The sequence below is a fragment of the Pyrus communis genome, chromosome 9 (genome assembly GCF_963583255.1).
Source record: "Pyrus communis chromosome 9, drPyrComm1.1, whole genome shotgun sequence".
NCBI classification, from domain to species: domain Eukaryota; kingdom Viridiplantae; phylum Streptophyta; class Magnoliopsida; order Rosales; family Rosaceae; genus Pyrus; species Pyrus communis.
Window position 1 is genome coordinate 11,336,669 of NC_084811.1, and position 24,640 is coordinate 11,361,308.

The following is a 24,640-nucleotide window of genomic DNA, read 5'->3' on the forward strand; positions in this document are numbered from 1 at the left end:
CCTGGAAGCAGAGGTTTGCTGTGCAGATCAATCAAGTTGGAAGATTAAACTATGCTTTCTCGGAGCGAACCAGATGTTAAGCCTTATATGTTTAAAAAGCTCTAGATGTCTAGTTTTTAGAGAAATTTTACTCTTCACGATTCCGATTTTTCTAGAAGACATTATTGCAATTATAGTGCAAACAGCGTAGAATGAAGATTTCCTACAGATTTGCGATTATTGTCGAGATTTTGAAGATTTAGTAGCATCCAAGGCACAAGGGGAGACACCACATTAAATGGAGGAGTATTTATGTCTTCTAATCGAATCATAAAAGTTGAAAGATGCACAAAATTAGATCAACGACTCAGATAAATGTTGATTAACCATTCCTAATTGGGGTCTAGCGAAACTAGAGTTGAGGTGTATAAAAACTTTTGGTTTGCTTTTAAGATTGTTGTTCATATTATTATCCAATAATACTTGAGGAGTCTCTCATATTTCTTGGTGGATTTCATATTCTTACCTTCTAAGTTATTACTTCATTTCCTTTGCATATCGCATTGTGCCAACAAATAAAATTGAGTTTAAATACAAGGGGTAGCTCACAATATGCTTGGGAGAACATGTTTTATTCTTTTTCTTTGGTGGACCCAGAAAACATGTTTCTCTCAAGCCATCAGTAAGACATTTGAAAAGGATTAAGATCATTGAGAAACAATAATTCACAAGGCATAGGCCTAAAAGATGCCTTAGTGAAGTAGATGGGGGGTTGTTGGTGGGCAGCTTTTCAAGTTTAAATGGTATGAAAAGGATGGAAAGTTTACAAACAAATAGATATGGTTTTAAACAAAGGTCTATATCTTCTTCCCCACAAACCCTTTTTTTCTTTTGGCATTTTATGAGAAGCTGAGAATGAAATGTTTGATTTGAGCAGTGGTGATGTCCACCCAACACACCATAATGCAATTGTGATGAGATTTTGATTAAACAAGTTATTGAAACCTAACTCAAAGAAATTATTTTTGATATATATATAGTGTTTGAAATTATTGTGAACTATATTGTTTGAATTATTAGAAGTTAAAATTTTCAATTCATTCTTTGATCAATTGTTAAGAGAAATAATGTACCCAATTAAACCAATTCCCACTAATAAAATTGTACCATTTGAAGTATGAAAAGAAAATGGTTTAAAGTTATATTCTTTAAAAAATCAAAGTATTAATTTAATTATTGTTCTAGTATGAATTTAGATAGGGAAATCGGCTAGAGAGAAGAGAAGGGAAAGAATGGCGTTGAGGAATTTTGTGTACATATTCCTCATGCCTTGTACCTTTATCTAATACTACATTAATGAAATCCTCTTTGTCAACCAAAAGAGAGTGAAAAGACATCTTTTTCTTCTATCACAACAAAAAAGTTAAAGATAGTAACGTAACTTCACAAAACAAAATTTTACTGTTTTTTTTTTAAACCTCACATACATGTAAGTTTATCATCCCTAATATATAAAAAAATTAAAATAAAAAATAAAAAGCAACCTCTCTCCCTCTCTCCTAACTCCCACGTTCTCTCTTACTTTCTTCCTCTCTCCTTCAATTTTAACAACCAAAGTAAAAAATTTCACACACTTGGTGTGTGGGCATATGCTAGTTTATACTAATAACAGAGAATTCTTGCTCTCCAAGTAATACAAGTGATACAAGGAAACTATCTAAAATATATTGTAAAATCCTACACATAATCTACTAGGATTTATACAATTACATTGCTAATGAAATTAGCAACACTCTCCTTTGAGTGTGTAAATACTCAAGTAAATAGTGCATCAAGTCTTCATGTGATGATGTAAAAATAGTTGTTGAAGTCATCACGTCTAATCGGCACAATGAGCGAATGCGAGTGTAAAAAATAAACTAAGTAATGCATAAGTAGTAAGACTCATAAAACCTCGCTATGGTAAAACCCAAGGAGGATAAAACTCATAGTCTAAGGAGAAAAGTGAGAAGTTGTATTAAGCCAAAACTAAACGCCTTCAGGACGCTAGTAGAACGCACACAAGGGTATGACCATCTCAAGATGGGTGCCTCGTTAAAACCTCCTCAGGTAGAAAAAACCCAATGGGAAAAATGCTCCTAATCGTAAGGAAGAAGAGTACATTACGGTCAAGTGAGTATATTTTTAGATACTCCCCTTAAGTTTGACAAAACATCCAAATGAGAACTACAAGCATTTCAAGTGAGATAGTTACGCATACCAATTCATCAGACAAGTTTCTGGAAGGTAGACTTCGATTTTGACTTTGTGAATAGGTCGCCAAGGTTGTCTCAAGATCAGTTTGCTTGACTTCAATATCTTTATGCTTTGCTGATATGATGAGGGCGCAATATGCTTGGTGTTGATTTTGTTTATGTATCATGTCTTGGTCTAGTCAATACATGTGGCATTGTCTTCATGATCGTCATGGGAACTCAATGACGGATGAAAAACAACATGTACTTCAAATATGCTCAACAAGAGCTCTCAACCCTATTTCTCACATGTGGCGTAATGAGGCATGGTAAGCTTTGGATCGATTCAAAAGATTTTGTAACTAAGATCTATATCGTGGACCTCCACAATATTGCAATATCCCTAATGGTAAAGACATGACCATTTGGGAACATGCCTCATACAGGTTTGATAAGTGACCAGCATCAACATAACAAGTAAGGTAAGCATCATTTCGAGGATCAGGGGTTTGGATATGCTCGAGATGCGTAAGGATAAGCCCAAATTCGAGTACCTTGAGGGTAGTAGAAAAACGTCTTTAGAGCCAATTCAATGACGGCATGTAAGCACATCTGTAGCGGATATATGTGAGCTCGTTATTTTGCTAGATTAGTGAGCGTTTGGCGTGCTTTGGACAATATTGTGAAGATCTAGAATTCTCTACACTTCAGTTTTAGACTAGATGATTCGGGGATCGAGATGAGACAAAATGGGTAACATCCACACTAGTTCATGTCGTTCATTAGTAATGTTGGTGTTCTTATCTCCCCTTAATGGCGAGAAGAACGTCTCATCGAAGTGACCATCCACAAATTAGCAGTAAAAAGATCGCCTATTAAGGGCTTTAAGTAGCAAATAATCGAAGGAGAATCATAATCGACATAGATTCACATTTTTGTTTGTGAGCCTATGTTGGTACATTGAGGCGGTGCAATTAGCACATAAACAACACACTCAAAGACACGTAAGTGCGAGACATTTGGCATGTAACCATCCGTAAACCAACTGTAACGTGAAATAAAGTTGGGTGGAAATAAGCCACATGTGGACTAACATAATTGCTTTTAAGATTGCATAGCCCCATGGAGAAATAGATAGCTTAGTGTGCACATCCAAGGACCTTGAGATATTTTAAGGTGCTTAACGGATGCTTCTGCTAGACCATTTTAGGTGTGAACATGGCGACATCAAAGAGAAACATAAGGGCTCAAGTGTATGAGTATTGCATGTTCACCTCTATGATCTTGTACCTTTATTTATACTAATCATGATGAGCTTTCTTGCCTTACAAGTAATACAAAGCACATGAGGATTTGATTTTCAATTTTTTTGGGATTCTATCTTAAGTTACATAATCATATTCCTAAATAAACACACTAGTTACAACAAAAATATACTAAATGTAACGTTTCTGTTGATGCACAAAATCGGCGAGGACTTTGGTACAACAGAAAGTGTCAAGTTTGCGACCTTCGCTAGATTGCGCTAGTCATTAGTGTGGATAAGTATGTAAATGAATAGAGACAGGGAAGCAAACAACACAAGATGTACGTGGTTCACCCAGATTGGCTACGTCCACGGAGTAGAGGATTTCTCATTAGTTGTGAAGGGTTTACACAAATACATAGGTTCAAGCTCTATTTTAGTGAGTTCTAGTGAATAGTTTAGTACAAATGACATTAGGGATTATTGTGGGAGAATGATCCCCTTTTATAGAAAAGAGTTTCTAGCTTTGTTCTGACATTGACATGTGCCGTGTTGTGATTGGCCTCTGATATCGACATGTGTTGCGCTGTGATTGGCCTCTGATACCGACACGTGTCACGTTGTGATTGGCCTCTGATACCGACACGTGTCGAGTTGTGATTGGCCTCTTGGTTGGAGGAAAAGTCTTATGGGTCCTTGACGGTATACTGTTGACTGGTGCTCAGTAGTTTCGGGATTGGTTAAGTATGGTACAAACAGTGCTCCCCTAAGTTCCCAAGTGAAGGAAGCTCCTCAGTTGAGGACTTGCAAAATCCAAGCCATTAAGTAATCACGAAACTTCTAAGTACCGAAGTGTGGTGTCGCCTTCACTTGCCTTCTCTGTCCTGTAAGTAGATGTGGCATATTCTCTTGGAAGTACTTTTCCTTCATCCAAGAGTGGTATCTTTAGTTGGCATTGACGCATAAGGTAATGTATCATTTTCATTTGAAGCTTACTTGTAGTTTCGGGTTTAGTCAAGTGCGATACAAACCATATAGTAGGAGTCTCTGAGCGAGGAGATCTGCCGAAGAAGGTGACAGACAAGGTAAGCAATCAAAGTTCCAAGCAATCAGTCTCAGATCGGTAGGTTGATCTTGGGTTCCGGCTGATTGCGTTCATTCTCCTTGTCTCTCATTCAGCAACAAGGATAAAAAGAAGAAACATGGAGAATAGATGATATGAGGTACTCTTGTTTTTTTGAGAAGATAGATGAATCAACACGTGCTCTGTTGTACTTGACTTTCCACAGGTGTATTCTTGAACTGGGCTGGAAGGTTTTCTGGTTTCCTCCAAATGAGCGAGCTGACTCCAGAATTTGAGGGTCAAAACAAGTCTGTCAAATCTGGAGTATGTTCGATCCTGATGATATGGGATATTTTTGTTGTTTGACAAAGTAGTGGATGTGGTATGGCGAGGCTTTGTTCTTCGATGACGGTGCTAGCAAAAGGCTGTTGAGGCTTCTCGATCTCTTCAATTAGAGCAGTGATGCCGAGCTTGGATTTGACTTAGACTCTTTCGTCTGGATTGTGCGGTTCCACAGGAAGGGTGTCATGCTGTAGTGATCTATTCTAGCTCGTCGTTGAACCTTCTGCTTCAATCTTTTGTATAGCAGAAATGGTGCACAACCTTTGCATTTAACTGGTCCTTCAGAGCACTAGTTCTCAGCGACTCATCCATGCTTGGCAGCTTCAATGTAAAGAGCCAATATCGTACCAACTGTTCTGAGGTATTTGCCGAATGAATTCGTGACCTTGACAACAGTTAAGGATGAGTACTCAAGAGCAATGCTAGGCAAGCAACCAGGCAAAGGTTCCGGGCAATCAATTCTAGATCGGAAGTTTGATTTCAGGTTCCGACTAATTGCATTCTTTCTCCTTATCCTGCAAGTAAGAGAAAAGGCAAGGGAAAAGACAGGGAAAAAGCATGATATGGGATACTCTTTCTTTCAACTCTAATGATATGAGATATTCTTGCTCTGATGTGGATGGTTGGTAGGGGTATTATCAAGGGAGAAGAAAACGGAGTATTTCGAGAGGCTAGATTGAGAGTGCCCTTTCAGACGTGAGGAAGGGTTGAGCAATTTTTATTTTTATTTTTTATTTTTTTTGGGCAGGTCTGCCTGGCTGTGGAGGATAGAGGTGAACATATATAGAAATTGTCCCAATAGCGAGTAATAATGTTGTTCCTTTACCCTTCTTGATCAAAGCAACGTAGTGGCCGCTGCAAGATTCACGTGTTTTAACTTTGTCAGAGCACTTTGAAAAAGTGGTCTGTGGTATCCAGAAAGCTGATGTTGCGTGTGAAGATTATGGACAAATTTTATCCAAGGAAATCTGGTTCTCGAAGTTCGGGGAGCGGTGCCTCTTCGATTTCTGCGTAGGCAATCTTGTTGGGGATCTGGTTCGTCGAGATTTAGAGAGCAATGTCTCTTTGATTTCTGAGCAAGCAATCTTGTTGGGAGTGCTTTCTCGGATGTGAAGAAAGGTTAGGCATTTTTGCAAGTCTGCTTTGCCACAGAGCACGAAGGTTGACACACATAAGGATTTTCCAATTATCAAGCAGTGGTGTTGTTCCTTTACCCTTGTGGGTAATAGTAGGGTAGCTGGACTTTCAAAAATTACGTGTCTTAACTTTATTGATGCGTGGTTTTTACGCACACAAATTAAACCCTCTTTTTGTCAATTGTAGTAGAATGGATAAGTGAGGGATCGTTCTGGACCGGGGATTAGGAGGGATTGCAAATCTCTTGGAAACTGACTCAAAAACGTAAAATAAAGTTTAAAACACTAAACTAGACTCAAAGAATGCAAAATTAAAGTTTAAAACACTAAGACAAACCAAAAACTCAAAATGCTTTAAAAACACAAACTAAATTGAATTCTAACTAAAATGAACATTAAAGCAAAAGGGGGATTGAGGTTTTTACGAAAATTGAAATAACGAAACAAGTTAATAAACTGGACAGAATGTAAATATGAAATTTATGGATGAATGCTAGCTAAGGGGTTCATCTCCATACATGTTACACTTGCATACAAGATTGATTCTCAGTTGGTCTTTCGATAAATTATGAAACTCAACGCCCCGGGTTAATTAGGTCCGCTTAAATTAACCGTCAAGTTCTCCTTAAGTTAATGAATTGGATGGGTTAGCGCAACGCAATTCACCACATTCTCCAAAAGTCCTTTACGTGAAAAGCACAATAAAGATACAATCAAAGATCATTAAGCATTATGAAAACTATAAGTGTTGACGAGGCATTCGTTACTATGGAATACGCATGAAACTTATGCCAAGAATTCGTTTAACGCGATTGTTTATAAGCAACCTCCACTACTTGTGAATATAAGTTCATAACGATTAGGTGAAATTCACTTATATTCTAGCGTCATATTTATGCATGAAAATTAAGCGCGCATTCTTAATAAACATTCATAAATAAGTTATCAATCAAACGGTTAAACAAATTGAATTCAAAACTTATGAAATTCCAACGAAAGGTAATCAAATCAAAATGCAAGTATAAACATTTATTTCGAATCACCCCCTAGCTAAAGGGGGGGTTTATTTCCTCATAACTTTGAAATTAAAGAAACACCTAAACATTCCAACAACTCAAACTTGAATTGTATGAACGTTTAGGCACTCTTCTCTTCCATTCCTCATACGTACAAAACAAAGAGAATTGAATTTAAACTTTGAAATCAAAGAAACACCTAAACATTCCAACAACTCAAACTTGAATTGTATGAACGTTTAGGCCCTCTTATCTTCCTCGTTGTTGTAGCACAAGGTCTAAGGTGAGGTTTGGGGAATTATGGAAATGGTAGAGGAGTGGTTTGGAGGGTTGGGAAGTGGTGGAAATGGAAAGATGGTTTTGGATTTTAAGGGGACTCACGGCAAAGAGAAGGAATGGAAGTGTTTGTGGTGTGTTGTGTTGTGAATGAGATGTTCTTGAATGAATGAATGCAAGGGTATTTATAGGAGTAGTGGAGGGAACATATGGTTGTTTGTTTAAGATGCAAGTGGCTAATTAATGATGGAAAAGTATGTGATTTAAAGGATGCAAAGTGAATGAATCATGAATCATTGTGGATGAAAGGTGGAAGTGCATGTGTTGATGACTAGGTTAGTGGGTGGAAATCTGAAAATGGCATATAGGAATGGGAGCTCACGGTTTGAATGTGTAAAGTGTGTGGAATGCATGTGAAGATGCAATAAATAATGCATGTAGGGTTAGGAAATAATGAAGAAATGCATGTGAGATGTTTGGAAAGGAATAAAGAATGAATGGTGGAAATGTGAGTGAATGATGTGCATGTGTGAGAATGCATGTGGAATTAAGAGGAGTATGGAAGTGAAATAAATGAATGATATGTTAAGTGATAAGTGAATGATATGTGGTGAGTGATAAGTGAATGGTTTGATAAGTGATAAATGAATTAGTTTAAAGGGCTAGGGTTTAAGTACATAGGATGGGCCTAAAATAGGTTGGTTTGTATGGCATAATGTGTTTGATTGGGCTAGAGCCATTGTTTTGTGTCTTCAAGTGCATACAAGGCCTTCAAATTCGTCCATCCTCTTGGCTCCATGGATAAGCTATCCAATCCATGCCCAAAAATGCTCCAAATGGCCTCAAAATGCACTTTCTTGCTCCCTAGGCCCTTAGAACCTGAAAACACACAAAAGAAGCATAAAGGACTAAAATAACGAGAGAAACATAACGTAAATGCACGGGAACAAGCCATTTAAGTCGCATGAATATGCTCCTATCATTTATCAAAGTTCTTTGGCAAAGTTATCCTTGGTATCCGAGGAACTGATGTCGCGTGTAAGGATTGCTAATAAATCTTACTCAGGGAAATCTACTTCTCGAAATTTGAAGAGTGGTGCCTCTTCGATTTTTGAACAAATGGCCTTGTTGCTCTTTCTTTTATAGGGGCACCAATTGCATTCAAGAAGTACGTTCAGAGAGTTACTGCTTGTAGGAATTTTTCTCTTATTTTCGTACTTCTAAGACTTATTGTACCTTATTTTTTCTTCATCTTTTTCTGAGAATGTCTGGCCCGTCCGACTATCGTTTGGACTTGAATGCTGTAGAAGAGGTAGCCATGTCTCCTCAGGATAACATATGGCGCTCATCCTTCTTATCTCTTACTGGTCCCCTTACTATTGGGGACTCTGTGATGAAGAATGATATGACCGCTGTGGTGGTGGCCAAGAATCTTCTCACTCCCAAAGACAACAGACTATTTTCCAAACAGTTTGATGAGTTGGCTGTTAAGAATTCTCTGGCTTTCAGTGTTCAGTGTGCAGGTTCTGTGTCTAATATGATCCAACGCCTATTTACTCGAACCCGCCAAGTTGAATCGTTGGCAACTGAAGTGATAAGTCTCAAACAGGAGATCAAAGGGCTTAAGCACGAGAATAAACAATTGCACATGCTCGCACATAGCTATGCTACAACCATGAAGAGAAAGCTTGACCAGTTACAGGAATCCGAGGGTCAGATTTTAAATGATCATCCGAGGTTTATGAGTTTGTTCGAAAGGCATTTACTGCCTTCGTCCTCTGGGGCTGTACCACATACTGAAGCTCCAAATGATCAACCTCTGTTGCCTCCTCTTTCTGGGGTTCTACCCAGTACTGAGGCTCCAAATAATCACCCTCCGGTGCCTCCTATTTCTGGGGCTTTGCCGAGTGTTGAGACTTCTCCTGAGCAACCGTTGTGAAAGCGCCCTCCTGTTTGTTTGTTTTGATTCATGTTGTATGCACGCATTTGTAATTTATCGAGGATATCAATAAATAAGTTTTACTTCATTCAACCTGTTGTGTTAAATACACTAAGGCATCCTTCATTGAGTTCTTTGAATTTTTTATTTTGTTGAAGTTTACATGTTGAAACTTCGTGGGTGGACCCTATAGGTTGAAGTAGTGCTCCCTTAATTTCCCAAGTGAGGAAAACTTCTCGGTTGGGGACTTGAAAAATCCAAGGCACTGAGTAGTCGCAAAACTTCCTAGTACCAAGGTGTAGTGGTATATGGTAAGAGTCCCCCAAGTCTCCGGTTGAGGGAGTTGATGAAGAAGGTGTCTTGCTAGTAACCAATTTTCCAAACAAAACTTCACCATTTTCCTTTCTAAGTAGTTGCCCAAAACTCTTCATTCATATATATTTGGTATGAAAGTTGTTAGGCCCAAAGAAGGGGAGGCCTAGGCCTTTTATTTATTTATTTATTTTTTTTTTTTAATTTTTTGAATTTTCAAAAAAAAAATAAATAAATAAATATATATATATATATATATATATATATTTAGGTGAAACTTTTGTGTTGAAGCTTTTGTAGGTGAAGCTTTGTAGGTGAAATTTTGGTATTGAAGCTTTTGTGTTGAAGCTTTGTAGGTGAAGCTTTTGTGTTGAAGCTTTTGTATTGAAGCATTGTAGGTGAAATTTTGGTATTGAAGTTTTTGTGTTGAAGCTTTGTAGGTGAAGCTTTTGTTTTGAAGTTTTTGTATTGAAGCTTTGTAGGTGAAGCATTTGTGTTGAAGCTTTGTTGGGCACCATAAATTGATTTTGCTTCACACTATCTTGATCAAGAATGTGTGAAGCTTTTGTGTTGAAGCTTTGTTGGGCACCATAAATTGATTTTGCTTCACACTATCTTGATCAAGAGTGAAAGTGTGTGAAGCTTTTGTGTTGAAGCTTTGTTGGGCACCATAAATTGATTTTTCTTCACACTATCTTGATCATGAGTGTGTGAAGCTTTTGTGTTGGTCACCATAAATTGGTTTTGCTTCACACTATCTTGATCAAGAGTGTGTGAGGCTTTTGACATTTTTTGTTGCCCTTCATTTGTTGAAGTTTTTGTTGGCACCATAAATTGGTTTTGCTTCACACTATCTTGATGAAGAGTGTGTGAGGCTTTTGACATTTGTTGTTGCCTTCACTTGTTGAAGCTTTTGTTGGCACCATAAATTGATTTTGCTTCACACTATCTTGATCAAGAATGTGCGAAGCTTTTGAGAATTGTTGTTGTCTTCCATTGATGAAGTTGTTGTGTTCCTCCTCCTTTTTTTTTTTGTTTTTTTTTTTTTTTTATATATATTTTTTGGAATGGGGGGAACAGAAAATTTGAAGTTTGAAACTCCCTAGCTTGTGTGGAAGTTTGAAAACTTTCCATGTGGCGCTTTTTCATGTTTTGAATTTGAATTTTGAATTTCTTTGGTCCTGTTGAACTTATATAAGAAGGATAAGTCTGCACTCTTTACCTTGCCTTCATTTGCTCATTTTGTAGTAATTTTGGAAGACAGAGTGTTCTCTAGTTGAGAGGGATTCCGGCATTGCTTTGCACCATCATCAGGTTGGTAGTCTTCTTCACTAAATCGCATGTTTTCATTCTTGTTGAATTGTTTAAGTGTTCATGTATTTGGTTAAGAACATGATGAACTGATTGAGCTTTTCTTCATGCCCTAGGAACTTCCTTATGTTTCGATCTTTCATGTAGTGATAGAGTTTGTTTCTGTTTGTTGTATATGTCAGAATCTGGAAGTCTAAGTGATGAGGGCTCCCCTAGCTCTAGCTCTAGGTTTGAGCTTGCAATGTTGGAGTCTTCATAGCCTTTGTTGGAGTCTTGTACCAAAGAAACGTTCTATGATTTTCGCAATTGTCAAACCTTAGCCAATATTGGTTCTTCCTCCTTCATGTCAGTGGGTGAGGGGGCTGTTTTTTACGCCATACCCATCTTTCGCTCTGAGTCCACAACGAACCTTTTAGAGAAAAACTTGTTAGATAGCGAAAGGCAACTTGAGGCCCTAAGGCAGTCATGTAGTATCCCCCGCAGTGTAGGAATGCGTTTGGTACGTCATGAAAAATTGCCCTCTGAACCACCCAAGGGTCATGTTATGTTCTATACCCAAATATTATTGACCTTAGGGGTGAAGTTGCCTTTGCACCCTTGGTTGCAACGGATGCTATCTTTCATTGGATATGCGTCTGGGCAACTCAATCCTGATTTTTGGGATACCTTGATCGGGTTTTATATTATTTGGATGGAATGTGGGTTAGGTGAGCCTTCATTCCATCAGTGGCGCTACTGTTATAAGACTCATCTAAAGGGGATAATCTATTCTAGAGGTGTTAAAAGAACTCTTTGGATACAACATTATTCTGCAGGGGGGCTAAAAGAACTCTTTGGATACAACATTATTCTGCATTTAAGTGGCTGGTTTAGGCCACACAATGGGTCAACCACTTACTAGATATTAAACTCAACACAAAAAATAATATATTCTCGCTATTAATGTGAATCAAATCCGGGACCTCAAACTTACAAATGAAAATCAATACTGCTTCATTGTATCACTAGTTAGACTGACTCGAACTTGATCTCAATCTGTTTCCCAGTCCTAGTCACTAAACTAGTCACTAGCGTGTGTGATGATGGGAGAAAATAATAAAGTGGGGTGCAGCTCCAAGCGATTGCTGATTGCAGTAAAGTTGAAGGGTAGGTGACAAAATTGCCTTGACTTTTAGTGATGAGAGAATTTGGCTGCCATGAGAAATGTTCAGCAAACAAGCTGTTGCGCTGCTTGAATTGAGAAAATTGGTTCATGACGTGTACCAATTGCTTCAAGTGATCATAAAGCTTTGCTCGTTTTTCTAGTATCATTCACAAGCTGGTTATTCTCTTTAAACTTTGCCTTGTACCGCTCGACCTCTCGTAACCTGTCGTCCTACTCAATCATGACCTACATGACAAGATGATCGTCACTACCAAGAAAAATAGGGAAGAAAATAAAGAAACGACAGAATAACACTTACATAAGAAGATAGCCTCATCATCCGGTCAAGATCTGATTCATTCTCATCGAGCGGCTCGCCAAGCTCGTCAACAGTGGATAGACGTCCTGCCAAGCAATTATTGACATACCTAAAACTACTTGGTTGTATGGCAACCTTCAAATCATTCCAATGGATGCTACAAACCTCTTCCTTATACTTCCTCTTACGGCTGGAGCTAGGGTCACCTTCTTGGTCAGTGGACTTTATGGTTGGAGGAAAGATGGGCTCGATGGTAGGAAGAGGAGGCAACAGTCGTATCTCCTCCCCTGCGACTATGGCAGCAGCACACCCGATAGCCTCAGCTTCAGCTCTTTTTGAGGCAGTGATCTTGAGGACCTCCTCTTGCGACTTAGGTCTAGGGGCTGGCCTCACCCGGTGTTTACGAGCTTCCTTGTGAAACAAAATGTCATCTACAGGAACTAACATGGGTGTTTTCCCTTTATTGGTGCTAGTCCCCCATTTCTCGCTCACTTTCTCCACTGAACAAGAAAAATCAAAGTAAAGAATGCAACTTTGTAAAAGAAAGAGGGGGTGAAATGAAGGATACAACTTACTTGCTCGTCTCTGGCACTCCGACACTAGGGGTTGGAAACCGTACTTTCGAAACAAAGGTCGTAGCTTGCCCAAATGTCTATCCTCCGTAGGCACCCTTAACACCTTCTCTACATTAGCCAATTCCCGTCCAGACAATTTGATGTTGCCTCGAGTTACTGCATGAAGAACAATGTTAGACGCAAGAAGAAACTATAACAAATAGCAAACAATGCGAACAATGGATACATTACAACCTACAGTCTGGAGGTGAGTAAGAACACGTCGCTCAGGCGTGACACCCCTAACATGCTCCCAATCATCATAAAGAAAGCACCAACGATTTTTCCAGGTGCAGTACGTCTTTTTCTTACCAAAGACAATATGCTCTCTCTCACTCCGACATGCACACTCGGCATATCCTGGGCATGCTTTCATTGGGCGCATCATATAGCAGTAGCGCCATTGATGGAAGGAAGACTCACCTAACCCACATTCCATCCAAATAATATAAAACCCGATCAAGGTATCCCAAAAACCAGGATTGAGTTGCCCAGGCGCATATCCAATAAAAGATAGCATTCGTAGCAACCAAGGGTGCAAAGGCAACTTCACCCCTAAGGTCAATAATATTTGAGTATAGAACATGACATAACCCTTGGGCGGTTCAGAGGGTAATTCTTCATAATGTACCAAACGCATTCCTACACTACAAGGGATACTACATGACTGCCTTAGAGCTTCAAGCTCCCTTTCGCTATCTAACAAGTTTTTCTCTAAAATGTCCGCTGTGAACTCAGAGCGAAATATGGGTATGGCGTCAAAAACAACCCCTCACCCATTGACATGAAGGAGGAAGAAGCATTTTTGGCTAAAGTTTGACAATTGCGAAAATCATCCAACATTTCTTTGGTACAAGACTCCAACAAATGCCCTGAAGACTCCAACATTGCAAGCTCAAACCTAGAGCTAGAGCTAGGGGAGCCCTCATCACTAGGACTTCTAGACTCTGACATCTACAACAAACAGAAACAAACTCTATCACTACATGAAAGATCGAAACATAAGGAAGTTCCTAGGGCATGAAGAAAAAGCTCAACCAGTTCACCATATTCTTAAACAACTACATGAACACTTAAACAATTCAACTAGAATGAAAGCATGCGATCGAGTGGAGAAGATTACCAACCTGAAGATGATGCAAAGCAATGCCGGAATCCTTCTCAACTAGAGAACACTCTATCTTCCAAAATTACTACAAAATAAGCAAATGAAGGCAAGTTCAAGAGTGAAGACTTATCCTTCTTATATAAGTTCAACAAAACCAAACAAATTCAAAATTCAAATTCAAACCATGAGAAAGTCCCACATGGAAAGTCTTCAAACTTCCACAAGCTAGGGAATTTCAAACTTCAAATTTCTGTTCCCCCCATTCTCTAAAAACAAAAAAACAAAAAACGAAAATTCAAAAAAAAAAAAAAAAAAAAAAAAAAAAAAAAAAAGGAACGCAACAACTTCATCAATGGAAGACAACAACAATTCTCAAAAGCTTCACACACTCTTGATCAAGATAGTGTGAAGCAAAACCAACTTATGGTGCCAACAAAAGCTTCAACAAGTGAAGGGCAACAACAAATGTCAAAAGCTTCACACACTCTTGATCAAGATAGTGTGAAACAAAATCAATTTATGGTGCCAACAAAAGCTTCAACAAGTGAAGGACAACTACAATCTCAAAAGCTTCACACACTCTTGATCAAGATTGTGTGAAGCAAAATCAATTTATGGTGCCAACAAAAGCTTCAACAAGTGAAGGGCAACTACAATCTCAAAAGCTTCACACACTCTTGATCAAGATAGTGTGGAGCAAAATCAATTTATGGTGCCCAACAAAGCTTTAACACAAAAGCTTCACCTACAAAGTTTCAACATCAAACAAAGCTTCACCAATGGAGAGCAACTACAATTCTCAAAAGCTTCACACACTCTTGATCAAGATAGTGTGAAGCAAAATCAATTTATGGTGCCCAACAAAGCTTTAACACAAAAGCTTCACCTACAAAGTTTAAACATCAAACAAAGCTTCATCAATGGAGAGCAACTACAATTCTCAAAAGCTTCACACAATCTTGATCAAGATAGTGTGAAGCAAAATCAATTTATGGTGCCCAACAAAGCTTCAACACAAAAGCTTCACCTACAAAGTTTCAACACAAGAGCTTCACCTACAAAGTTTCAACACAAAAGCTTCAACACCAAAGCTTCAACACAAAAACTTCAACACCAAAGCTTCAACACAAAAACTTCAACACCAAAGCTTCACCTACAAAACTTCAACGTCAAGACTTCACCCATTAAAAAAATAATATAAATAAATTTTCGAAAATTCAAAAAATAAGAAATAAAAAATAAAAATTTCGAAAATTCAAAAAAAAAAAAAAAAAAAAAAAAAAAAAAAAAAAAAAAGGGAACGCAACAACTTCATTAATGAAAGACAACAACAATTCTCAAAAGCTTCACACACTCTTGATCAAGATAGTGTGAAGCACAACCAACTTATGGTGTCAACAAAAGCTTCAACAAGTGAAGGGCAACAACAAATGTCAAAAGCCTCACACACTCTTGATCAAGATAGTGTGAAGCAAAATCAATTTATGGTGCCAACAAAAGCTTCAACAAGTGAAGGGCAACTACAATCTCAGAAGCTTCACACACTCTTGATCAAGATAGTGTGAAGCAAAATCAATTTATAGTGCCCAACAAAGCTTTAACACAAAAGCTTCACCTACAAAGTTTCAACATCAAACAAAGCTTCATCAATGGAGAGCAACTACAATTCTCAAAAGCTCCACACACTCTTGATCAAGATAGTGTGAAGCAAAATCAATTTATGGTGCCCAACAAAGTTTTAACACAAAAGCTTCACCTACAAAGTTTAAACATCAAACAAAGCTTCATCAATGGAGAGCAACTACAATTCTCAAAAGCTTCACACAATCTTGATCAAGATAGTGTGAAGCAAAATCAATTTATGGTGCCCAACAAAGCTTCAACACAAAAGCTTCACCTACAAAGTTTCAACACAATAGCTTCACCTACAAAGCTTCAACACAAAAGCTTCACCTACAAAACTTCAACACCAAAGCTTCAACACAAAAGCTTCAACAACAAAACTTCACCTACAAAACTTCAACATCAAAACTTCACCCATTAAAAAATAAAAATAATAATAAATAAATTTTCAAAAATTCAAAAAAAAAAAAAAAAAAAAAAAAAAAAGCATAGGCCTCCCCTTCTTTGGACCTAACAACTTTCATACCAAATATATATGAATGAGGAGTTCTAGGCAACCACCTAGAAAGGAAAATGGTGAAGTTTTGTTTGGAAAATTGCCTACTAGCAAGACACCTCCCTCGTCAACTCCCTCGACCGGAGACTTGGGGGACTCCTACCATATACCACTACACCTTGGTACTCAGAAATTTCACGACTACTCAGTACCTTGGATTTTTCAAGTCCCCAACCGAGAAGTTTTCCTCACTCAAGAAATTAAGGGAGCACTACTTCAACCTACAGGGTCCACCCACGAAGTTTCAACATGTAAACTTCAACAAAATAAAAAATTCAAAGAACTTAGTGAATGATACCTTAGTGTATTTAACACAACACGGCAAATGAAGTAAAACTTATTTATTGATATCTTCGATAAATTACAAATACGTGCATACACATGAATCAAAACAAACAAACAGGAGGGCGCCTTCACAAAGGCTGCTCAGGAGAAGTCTCAACACTCGGTAAAGTCCCAAGAATAGGAGGCACCGGAGGGTGATTATTTGGAGCCTTAGTACTGGGCAGAACCCCAGAAAGATGAGGCACCAGAGGTTGATCATTTGGAGCTTCAGCATGCGGTACAGCCCCAGAGGACGAAGGCAACAAACGTCTTTCGAACAAACTCACAAACCTCTGATTATCATTTAAAATTTGACCCTTGGATTCCTGTAACTAGTCAAGCTTTCTCTTCATGGTTGTAGCATAGCTATGTGCGAGCATGTGCAACTGTCTATTCTCGTGCTTAAGCCCCGTGATCTCCTGTTTGAGACTTATCACTTCAGCCGCCAACGATTTAACTTGGCGGGTTCGAGCAAATAGGCGTTGGACCATATTAGACACAAAACCTGCACATTGAACACTGAAAGCCAGAGAATCCTTAACAGCTAACTCATCGGATCGTTTGGAAAGTAGTCTGTTGTCTTTGGGAGTAAGAAGATTCTTGACCACCACCGCAGCGGTCATATCATTCTTCATCACAGAGTCCCCAATAGTAAGGGGACCAGTAGGAGATAAGAAGGATGGGCGCCATATGTTATCTTGAGGAGACATAGTTACCTCTTCTACAGCATTCAAGTCCAAACGACGGTCGGAGGGGCCAGACATTCTCAGAAAAGATGAAGAAAAAAATGAAGTACAGTAAGTCTTAGAAGTACGAAGACAAGGAAAAAATTCCTACAAGCAATAACTTTCAGAACGGACTCCTTGAACTTAATTGGTGCTCCTATAAAAGAAAGAGACAGATCTTCAAGAGGGCTGCTTGTTCGAAAATCGAAGAGGCACTACTCTCCAAATTTCGAGAAGCGGATTTCCTGGGTTAAAATTTATTAGCAATCTCCACACGCGACATCAGTTCCTCGGATACCAAGGACAACTTTGCCAAAGAACTCTGACAAAGTTAAGACAGGTAAATGTTGAAGGCCCAGTTACCCTACTATTACCCACAAGGATAAATGAATAGCACAACTGCTTGATTATTAGAAAATCCTTATGTGTGTCAACCTTTGTGCTCCGTGGCAAAGCAGACTTGCAAAAATGCCCAACCTTTCTACACATCTGAGAAAACACTCCCAACAGGATTGCTTGCCCAGAAATCGAAGAGGCACCGCTCTCCGAATCTCGAGAACCATATCCTCAACAAGATTACCTGCTCAGAAATTGAAGAGGCACTGCTCCCCGAACTTCGAGAAGTCGAATTTCATTGGATAAAATCAGTCCACATTTGCTACATACGTTGGATAATTGACTTCACGGATAAAGCCTATGCTTTTGAGTTTTTCAACTTCTGCCTTCATTGCCTCGTATCGTTCAGCATCATAAGATCTTTGCTTTTGTCTCACCGGCTTGGTCTTGGGATCAATACTCAAGCGATGACAGACGATATCGGGAGAGATGCTTGGCATGTCTTCGTATAACCAGGCGAAGACTTCAGTGTTCTCTTGCAAAAAAGAGATTAATGCCAACCGAATAGGTGGTAACAAAGTGGTTTCAATCTTCACTATGCGGTCCGGATAATCTTTTGAGATAGAGACCTTCTCCAACTCTTCCGCAGGTTGTGCTTGCTGGGTGAAAGAGTCATCTCGAGGATCGTCGGGTTAACTGTTACCACCTTGAAGATCCAAGTTCGCTTTGTCCAAGCTGGTCTTTATAACTTGGTCATGTATGGAAAGTGTTTCTTTGGGTATATGCAAGTGTTATTGCTTGACTGAAGTGTTGTAACATGATCGTGCACTAAGTTGATCTCCTCTGATGTAACAGTTGCCATGGGAGGTTGGAAATTTCATCAACAACATATGTGTAGATACTATGGCCTTAAGATCATTGATGAATGTGCGCCCGAAAATGACATTATATGTCGTTGGGCAGTCAACCACCAAGAAGTTAGTGGTGATGGTGGCTGTGTAAGGGCATGTACCAATGGTGAAGGGTAAGTGTATGCTCCCTAAAGGTTTCACGATGTCACCGGAGAAGCTTATCAGAAGAAAGACTGAGTGATCGAGCAAGTGTTCAGCTACATTAAGTGTTCTGAAAGCTTCTGCAAACATGATATTGACCGACGCTTCTATGTCTACCAAGATTCGTCGTACATCAAAGTTGGCTATGTGTGCCTCCACAATCAGTGGGTCGTTGTGAGGATAGATGATACCTCTTTCTTCCTCAAGGTAGAAACATATTGGATCCCAGTTAGGCATTTGATACTTGTGTCCCCTGATGTCTTCCATATGAAACACTTGGTGGCCAGGCCTCAAAGTTCGTTCATTGTTTTTCATGGCCCTGTTGGAAGATTCAGATATGGGTGTGCCACCGCTTATGGAATATATCATATTCACTTGGCGTTGGTTGCGGTTATCCTTTGGAGGGTGAAGAAGGAATTGATCAATTTTTCCTTCACGTGCCAAAGCTTCAATATGATCACAGAGGGTGATACATTTCTCGCCGTCATGGCCATTATACTCATGGTAACCACAAAACATGCCTGTGTTCTTCGTGGACTTGTAATCTGGCTCCCTCGGCCTCGGCTTTGGTATCAAGTGAGCTATACTGGGGTAAATGGTCGTGCATGTGGCATTAAAAGGTGTGTATGTCTCATACCTTGGGGTAAAACCTTTTTTGACATGTGTGTGGCCCACTGCATTGACTGCCTGGGGGCGGGCATTATCATGGTGATACCCTTGGTTATCGCAATAATGCCTCTTACTCTTTTTATTAAAATGAGACTAGTGAGGATGGAAGTCTTTCCTCTTGCCCTGAGAATGATACGCATGTTGACTTAATGAGGTATTAGGTAGGGCAGGGGGAAGCGTCACTGCCGTTTGGAAGGTTAAGGTCTTCTCTTTCAGTTGGATCTGGCTTCCACTCCCCATTTGCTGATAAGGGATGGTTGTAGGGAGTTTCCCTTGATATGTCTTTGCCTCGGCGGAGCCATGGTTGTAAGCATGTGCCATCACCTTAGAGTAAGTCTTCCAAGTGATAGCATTGATCATGTACTTGAAGAAACAGTCGCGTAGTCCTGCCGTGAAGGCTTTAAGGGTGGTCTTGTCATCTGCCTCAGCGCAGCGAGAATATTCATGGCTGAAGCGGCCGGCATACTTTTGTAGTGACTCGTCCGGCTTTTGGCAAATAGTGTACAAGTCATCTGCGGAATGCAAGCGATCTATCTGGAATATGTGTTGAAAGACAAACAGTTTCCTCAGTTCCTCAAATAAGTTTACCGTCTCAGGTGGAAGACGGCAATACCAATTCAAAGCTCCGCCAAAGAGGGTGGAGGGGAAGAGAAGACATCGCTCTTCGTCAGTGTGCATCCGGTATGCCATCGTGAACTCAAAGAGGTTAAGGTGTTCAATCGGGTCATCCCTCATAGTGTAGAGTTGTAAGCCAAGCTTCTACTTTGTCTTTGCTTGAAGGGGGTGTCGAGGATTCTCCTTGTAAGAGGGCCAGACCTAGGTTAGTTCCAGTCAGGTAATTCGACCTGACGTTCGGCCTTCAACTTGTTTACTTCCTCAAGGAGTTGTAGGACAAGGGGGTCCTGAGTGGAGTCAGGTACTGCTAGATCCTTCTTCCGTAAGTCTCCATCTCCTCTGGGAAGTAAGAAAGCTTGATCAAGAGCATAAGATTTTTCTTTGGACTCACCGTATTGACTTCCAGAACGAGCCTGTCGAAACGCCCCCGAGTCCCTAGGACATGTCGCTCATTCCCTAGATTAGCAGTTGGCTTGGGGCATAGGGGAGGACTGAATCTTTCAGAAACCCTTGGGTCATTAACCTTCAAGTTTATGTGGATAGAGTTCTCTCAACGTTGCCTCAAGAAGTCCCGACAGTCGTGATAAATGGCTTTTGATCCTTCTACTCCTTCTGCAAGAAGGTGTCTTCCTCCACTTCTCCTGCTTCGGGTCGAAGCAGTTGGGTCGAGAGAGGTCTCATGTTGATCAACACCTTGATGAGTAACTCGTTCCCCATTAGGGATATCCAAGTTGAAGGTAGGTGATCCCCCATGTTGGGGGGCACCCAGGTGGTGGTTGACTTCCCTGGGGGCGATGAGTTCGTGTGTTTGAGTATGCTTAGCTTCATGGAGCATCCCAAAGAGCTTCTCATACTACTCCTAGAGGATCTCATTCTTTATCGTTATCTTGTTGTTCTGAGCCTCTAGCTCATCGACTTTAGCCTGAAGAGCAAACTTCTTTCATTCTTTCTTTCATTACTTTGCACTAAGTGTGAGGAAGGTGTCGTTCGCGTGTTGTGGCTTCCTTCACTCCTCATGTTGGTAAGGGGTGCCTGGTCGAAAGAAAGTGTACGAATGGTGGAAACCAGCTTGACAAAGCTGGAGAGACTAGGAATAAGTGCGATTCCCACAGACGGCGCCAAATGTTGATGCACAAAATCGGCGAGGACTTTGGTACAACAGAAAATGTCAAGTTTGTGACCTTTGCTAGATTGCTCTGGTCATTAGTGTGGATAAGTATGTAAATGAATAGAGACAGGGAAGCAAACAACACAAGATGTACGTGGTTCACCCAGATTGGCTACGTCCACGAAGTAGAGGAGTTTTCATTAGTTATGAAGGGTTTACACAAATACATAGGTTCAAGCTCTCTTTTAATGAGTTCTAGTGAATAGTTTAGTACAAATGACATTAGGGATTATTGTGGGAGAATGATCCCCTTTTATAGAAGAGAGTTTCTAGTTTTGTTCTGACATTGACACATGTCGTGTTGTGATTGGTCTCTGATATCAACACGTGTTGTAATGTGATTGGCCTCTGATACCGACACATGTCGCGTTGTGATTGGCCTCCTGGTTGGAGGAAAAGTCTTGTGGGTCCTTGACGGTATACTGTTGACCGATGCTCAGTAGTTTCGGGATTAGTCAAGTATGGTACAAACAGTTTCTAAACTAAATATGTAATTAGAAATGGTTAAATATTTTTGTTAATTAAAAATTTTAAATTTTTTTTTTATTGAAATAATAACATATATAAAAATCAAAGGGCATTGATCAAAAGTTGAAAAAAAAAAAGTTACAATAAATGAAATATAGAAGAGAAATGAGAACCTAATTTCTTCTTTTAAAGTAACAATTATAATATTTGGAGTGATGGAATTAAAGTATGGTCATTGGTAGAATGTTTCTTTTTTTCTCCATGACTTCCTTCACTGCTGTCACTGAAATTAAAATACGCAATGCAATTTAAATATGTAGCATATTAAATAATTTTAAATATGCGGTGCTACCACAAACCGACCTTAGCTCAGTTGGTAGAGCGGAGGACTGTAGTTGGTAAACCATCAGATATCCTTAGGTCGCTGGTTCGAATCCGGCAGGTCGGATTGCCTTTTTGTTTCCCCTTTCTCCATATTTTATTTACCGAAAAAATAATTCCTCCACTTTTGGACTCGTATATTTAAAAACTTTTATTTTTAGCTTAAGGAATATCATATTTTATTATAGATGGTTTTGTATAAAATCAATTAAAAGTTATGATATTAACAATAGATCAATCAAATTTAAAATTACAAATGATGTCATTACCATTTAAAACAGCAAATATTTACATCTCCTTTATTGTAAATCGTGCCTCCCACCACCTTCAGGCTTCAACCTCCATTTTTTGAACACTGTAACGCATTGTCTGTTTCATGTTCCATGATTGTGCATTCAGATTCAGATAGGTTTTCAGATTCAGACACTGCATTTGCAGTGTCTATTTCCGATTTTGTGGATTCAGACACTTTGTTGTCATGTCTATTTCCTATTCTGTGATTGTGCATTCGGATTCAGACACTTATTTACAGTGTCTGTTCCATGTTGTGTGATTGTGCATGGAGATTCAAATACGTTTGTGGATTGCAGTGTCTGTTTCTTGTTCTGTGAATTCAGACACTTTGTTGCAATGTATATTTCATGTTCTGTGCTTTTACGTTAATGTGCTTTTACAGCGTCGGCGTCTCAATCTTCACCAACAAGCTGCAGTGTGTATTTCATGTTCAGGGGACATGGCACGCGAGGGTCTCCTTTGTCGACGGAGATCTCATCGGTGCCCTTTTGGATCCGCTTCAGAGAAATGTTGTGGAGGTGCTTGGAGGGGATGATGGTGACTTTCTCAAGGATCTTGTTGTTGGTGTGAAGTCAAGGGCCATGCGCCAGTAGCAGCGGTTGATCACCCAGCGGGAAAATTTCTTCACTGATTTTGTGCGGATGCAACCCATGGTGGTGGATCCCAAAGGAAACAAGAAATTGGAACAAATTTGGTGGTGGAAACAAGAACTGGGTTTTGATCCTAGAGGAAGATAGGCGGTGGAAATAGGAATTTGGGTGTTTGGTGGTGGATGGAGGATAGGAATTTGGTTTGGGTTTTTTATATTTTTATTAATTAAATAGTTAATTATGTGACATTCATCATTGACTTATGCTTAATTAATAAAAATATATTAAGTTTAAAATAAAAATATGTCATTGATATGTGGCTTAATAGTTAAGTTTTTATTGATCTTTGGTTAAATTACCTATTATTATAAATAGAATTAGGATTGACCATATTTTAATTTTTGAACAGTTTTTTCAAGTGAATTATTTACAAGGGATGGTATATGAATCTTTGAACCGGTGGATTCGAATCGTATTACTCGGCCGATGTAAAACCATATGATTTTTAATTTTAATTTTCAAAACGGTCCGAATTGGAACTGATTTGTGTGGAAACGAGTCTAAAATCGAGTTTATATTTCTTTTGTGTGGATAACCTAGCCAAGGCCGTTTACTAAGCACAAAGCATATACCATGCATGTTCTAAATCTTTTGTATTTTGCTAGCATAAAAGAAAATTGTTCAGATTAGCGAAGCCTAAAACTAAATTTTCATTTCCATAACAATGCTTTCACTGTGCCATGATCTGTTGCTTTCTAGTGCTAGCATCAAAATAAGTTTTCTTTTTTTCTTACAAAATATTAGTTGTGTAAGTATCACTATCAATAAATATTTAGATTCCTAATTTGCTATCAAATATTATATTCATTGATCCTTTTTTTTATTTATTTATTTTAAAAAAGAGGGACAATTGATGGCAAGCCATAATTATTCACCCTTTTCGAAGGCCGGGAAGACTCATAAAAGCATTTCAACCTTCCCCTAGCCACAAGTCTAGCATCCACACCATTAATGAGTTTCAAATCCAAGACTTCCAGTTTTTAATTTGAAAGAAACCTCACAATCCGTTCTTTACCACTGGACCACTAACTCGTGATATATGTTCATTGATACATTAGATTGCTAATTTTTGTTATCTTATTTATCTTTTTGGAGATGGGGTTATCAAGTATCACAGTTAATTTATGCATGGGATTCTTTGCCATCGCAAATAGATGACACATATATAGATGTCCGCGCGCGCATGTTTTTTATGCAAAGGGATGCTCATTTTTTTTCAAAAAATAGGAATTAAGTATGAGACCCACTCCACATTGAATTTTAATAATCTGAACCATCTATTTTGTAAGTCTTAACTCATAGATCATCCTTGCAAAAAATTCAATTCAATCCGAAACCATTTACCTATTTAATTATCAAGATAAAATTTCATTGTTTCTTATATAACAAAGTATTCGTCAATTTTTTTGAACCCAATTAAATATCTTAAATATTTCCAAGGCTAATATTTTGCAAAAATGATCTATAAGATACAGGTTGAAAAATAGACGGTTCGAATTGTTAAAGTTCGATATAATGTGAACCCCACAACAAATTCCCATTTTTATAAAAAATAAAAAAAATAATAATAAATGGGAATCCCTTCCCTTGAAGGCTTCCTATATGTATGATTGAAAATGAAAACGCATACAACACATGATTGAAAACGAATCAATTCGACCCGTAGGAACCGGACCATATTAATTGGATCCAAATAAACCGATTCCACTAAAAAAATATACACAAACTCGGACCGACTCA

General features: G+C 38.8%; 1 non-coding gene across 1 annotated transcript; it reads left to right on the plus strand.

Moving 5' to 3' along the window:
- The first annotated feature begins 21,933 nt into the window (after positions 1–21,933).
- On the plus strand, positions 21,934–22,023 carry TRNAY-GUA (transfer RNA tyrosine (anticodon GUA)). The gene is given in 2 exon segments: positions 21,934–21,970; positions 21,988–22,023. It is a non-coding gene; the product is annotated as a tRNA-Tyr (tRNA).
- The last annotated feature ends 2,617 nt before the right edge of the window (positions 22,024–24,640 follow it).